At 41.6% G+C, this 4,633-nt stretch overlaps 1 pseudogene; it reads right to left on the reverse strand.

Moving 5' to 3' along the window:
• Positions 1-3,227: 3,227 nt before the first annotated feature.
• LOC136328979 (large ribosomal subunit protein uL6 pseudogene) lies at positions 3,228-3,745 on the reverse strand (annotated as a pseudogene).
• Between the last annotated feature and the right edge of the window lie 888 nt (positions 3,746-4,633).

Genomic DNA, 4,633 nt, shown 5'->3' on the forward strand with positions numbered 1-4,633 from the left:
GGGTCTGCAGCAGGAACACATGTTGGAGAAAATGGCATCTGAGAGGCTGGGGTGGGGCATTGGGCCCTGGCAGGGAATGCGGAAGTAGTGACTCTGCTTTTTCTGGACGCAGAGCTGATGGCGCAGTTAGCAATTTCATTGGTTTTGTTTCTGCGTTCTCAGCCACGATTTTGTCAAACTCAGAGGCTAAACTACTTTACTCCTCAGTGGAGGGGGGCAAATAGGAAGATAGGGGCTCCTCAGAGAGAGGGGTAGCCTGTAATGTTTTTGGCATTGGTGGAGGGTCCCCAGGAGGAGCACCAGTCAGGCAGGCATATATTGCTAGCAGGGCAGGAATGAGGCCGAGAGGGAAGGTTTGTCCCCCATGTACTTAGGCCGAACGAAAGCATTGGAGAGATCGGGCCCAAGTATCCGGGTCCCAGAGGGGCATGGCCTCAATCCAGGGTTTGAGACCAGAGAGAATCTCCCAGTAAGTACAGAGATCCTTTTCACAAACTTCAACTTGCCTACTCTGCAATAGGGCATGCAGGACTTGAGCCTGCGGGGCTCAAGAGTGGGGGAGAAGGTTTCCCATTGCAGAGAGTCACTCACTCATCCCATGGATGCTGGTTAGGTCCCTGCCCCACATTGCACGCCAGTTGTGGACAAGTCCTGCCAGGGTGAGGATGATGGAGGCGCAAAGACCCAACTCTGGGGACCAGGTTCAGTGACGCAGATCCACTTTATTCAGGAAGTAAACTAGCTCATATACATGGGTTCAGCCAATAGGATGTTACAGCGTGTCCTTCATAGCCAATGGCTGAAAAGATCAGGGAGCTGCATGGTTGGCACTAAGTCACTTCCTTATAGCGGGTGAGTTCCCTTCCTGGATATGCTCAGGAGGGTTCTGGGAGCTGGAGTATTTTCACAGCATTGCATCAGCCACAGCTGCTAGGAATGCGCTGTGCGCTCCACCCTCACTTCTGCATGCACCCTGACCAGAATCCAGCCAGCAAGCCAACTAGGGGGCCATGCTTTGCCCATCTGGGGAGTTGCTCCATTGCTCAGCAACCAAGCTCTTCTTAACAGCTAAAGAGGAGGCCATGGAGCCATTCTCAGCACTTGGGGTCAACTTGTGCCATTGAGCCATGGCTTTAGGAGGAGAAGAGAGAGAGACAAGTGAGAGGGGATGGGTGGAAAAGCAGATGGGCATTGCTCCTGTTTTTCCTGATCTGGAATTGAACCTGGGACATTCTTACACTGGGTCAATGTTCAACCACTATGCCAACTGGCCAGGGCCAGAAAAACTATTTCACAAAACTCAACATATTTTTAACTAAGAAAGAAAGAAATCCTGGCAGCAAAATTGAAAAAGAACACTTCCCCAGTTGCTTAAACAGTATCAGTGAAAAACATAAAATGAAAACTTCACATCTCCGTGAATCTTGAGTTTTTTCATTTAGACCAGGAGGAAAAAAAAAAGTTATCTTTCTTACCACTTTCATTAAACCTAACACTAGAGATCTTCAGGCCATAGTAGAGGTGCTAATCAGTGCAGTAAAGCTAGAAATAAAAGTCATAAAGTTATAAGAAAGACACAAAACTGTCTTTAGTCACAAATAAAATTATTTTGCCACATAATATCTTTAACCACTTTGTCAAAACATAGACACTGATAGTCTCTGCATATTAAATATTCACAAAGATGACAGAAACAGAGATTTGAATCTTCCCTAGTCTTACTATATCAGGGAAGGGATTCATCAATTTCTGATTGATCAGAGGCTTTTCACTGGATCAATCATCTGGGCACCAAATTTAGTCCAGCATGAGACACAGGGCACAAAAAGTGTAAAAAAGAAGGAAATCTTACCTCTTGCCACAGCATGGATGGACCTGGAGAACATTATGCTAAGTGAAATAAGTCAAACAGAGAAAGACAAATACTATGTGATCTCACCTATATGTAAAATCTAATGAACACAATAAACTGAGGAAGAAAATTGAAACAGAGGCGCAGATATAGGAAACAGAGGATGAGCTCTCAGAGGGAAAAGGGAAGAGAGGACTGGATCATAGAAGGTGAAGGGATTAGCCATAAACCTATATATATAACACATGGATACAAACATCAGAGTGGAAATAGTCAGAGGGGAAGGGCAGGTAGAGGTAGGGGATGTAGGACAAAGCAAGGAGACTGGGAGTAGAAAGAGACTTCGCTTGGGGCAGGCAGGGGGCAGGATGCAGCATATAGATTGTGTTATATTGAGTTGTACACTTAAAAAATGTATCATCAGGTGAACCATGTCAACCCAATAAATTAAAAATATATAATTAAAAAAAGAAAAGGAAAGGAAGTGTCCAGAAGACAGGATCGTGTTTTCTGAAGTAAGAAGAAACTTGTTCAAATAATTTTGAAGTCACACTTCAACGAGAAGAGATTCTAGAAAGAACTCTCCAGAGTTGCCGTATCAGTTATGGTGTAATCATGAAAACAGAAATCACTTTAATTCATTGAAATATAATCCATTTGTATAGCTGATAGAGAAAGGCTCATAACACAAGCAGCCCAGGACTAAGTGACTTGAAGAAGAAATAATCTAAAGCTGGAAAGAGAAACGACAAGGAAGTGATACTGAAACCCACAGGCCTGGGCTCCAGTACATTACACAGGGCCTATCTTGTGGGAGCTGGAGCAACCGAGGGGGTAATCCGGCGATGGGATAACACCAGAGGCAATCAGCAAGTAGGGAAACCCCAAATTGCCCTCTCCTCCTCACTCACGATTTTCATCCAGGGCTTCCTATATTGGCCAAACCCAGCAGGAGCCAGGTAAAGGAGAAAAGGGGCTATGGTGCTGCAGATGCAATTTCCACTGCAATAGAGAGCAGCAGGCTAGGAGAACAGGTCTCAGAGAAAACAGATAAGACCAGCAATGATGTCCTCTCCAAATATTAGTATTAGAGAGACAGAGAAAATTTTCTATGACAAATAGGGGCTTAGAAAAATTCACAAACTTGTTTTATTTTATTTTCAGTTTATGGATGCCATAAAGCTTTATCTGTTTGCTTATTTATTTATTTATTTATTTTGCTGCTCTTGAAATTGATGTTCTTTAATATAGTCTTTTTTTAATTCTCCTATACTTTTCTTTAATACACAGCTTAATTACATCTTTAAAATAGAGCAAATAAGTCTGAAGAATTATTCAGCACCTTGCAGTATCTATAGTTGAGACAACCTGAATTTTATTCATCAGCCTGTTGAACTGTCCCTTTTTCAGAAACATAAATACCATCCAAAAATATTCTGATATCCTTCTTTTTAACTTTTGTGGCGTGCTGGCTGAATTTGATGTAAGTTCAATGCCGTTTCCTTCAAGAATCAACTCATCTTTCTGGACTTAAGATACTGAACAAGCAACGCCTGACCTCATCTGAACCCTGCAGATGCATTTTTCACTCATTGGTGGGGAAGTGAAAGTACACAGACCTCATCTTGTTAAGAAGCTCAGAGTAATGCCCTTGATTACATTTTGCACATGACTGCAGATATTGCAAACGGTGGCCAGTTCCTCCCTATTTCCCCACCATTTGTCAACCCAGAGCCTTTTCTTTTTCTTTCCAAGAGGCTGAGTTCTACAGTGATGTGATTGAAGTCCCTCCACAGGATGCCTCTGGGGCCCTTCACAATAACTGTGTCCCTTCAGAGTGATGTCAACATTTTCTGGGATGTAGACAATCTGATTGCTGAGACTGGTCTTCATGCTCGTAGTACATGTGGCAAAGAGAGAATGTCTTTGGCCCTACACCGTTTTCACTCACTCCACTCTCCTGCTTCTAGCAACCATCAGTTTGCTCTATGTATCTATGGGTATGTTTCTCTTTTGTTTTGTTTATGAATTCACTTTTTAAATTTTCACAAATAAGTAAAATAAAATGGTATTTATGTTTGTTTGTCTGACTTATTTACTTAGTGCAATACCCTCTAGTTCCATCCATGTTGTCACAAATGGCAAGATTTCATTCTTTTAAATGTTAAGCAATATACCATTTTATATATATTATATCTTCTTTACTCATTCATTTATTTTTAAGTATTTTCTTTTTTTAAATTTTTATTAATTTTAATTTATTGTATTAACATGGATTCATTTGCCCCACTCAAAATAACACCCTCACACCCACCCCTGTGTCTCAGTTACACCCGCTTTTCTTCCTCCCCTTCCTTAGGGATTTGCTCTCCTGTTATCTGTATCTATGTGTTACGTATATATAATTTCACTAATCCCTTCACCCACTTGAATATGATACAAGCTACCTTACCTAAAGCCTCTAATTATCTGTGTAGTTCTGTTTCTCCTAGTTCATAATATTAGAGGAGGCTGATTGCATAATATCTCATAAGGTGAGTATCCGGTGTTCTTGGATGAAGCATACCAAATTTTTTTATACATTTTTATTAATTTTAATGGGCTAACATCAAAAAATCAGTGTACATATGTTCAAAGAAAACATTTCCAGGTTATCTTGTCATCAAATTATGTTGCATATCCACAACCCAGAGTCAGATTGTCCTCCATCACCTTCTATCTGGTTTTTTTTGTCCCTCTCCCCCTCCCTCTTCCTCTCTCCCTCCCTCTTCCACCCCTCCT

This window comes from Saccopteryx bilineata, chromosome 3 (assembly GCF_036850765.1).
Source record: "Saccopteryx bilineata isolate mSacBil1 chromosome 3, mSacBil1_pri_phased_curated, whole genome shotgun sequence".
Taxonomy (NCBI): Eukaryota; Metazoa; Chordata; class Mammalia; order Chiroptera; family Emballonuridae; genus Saccopteryx; species Saccopteryx bilineata.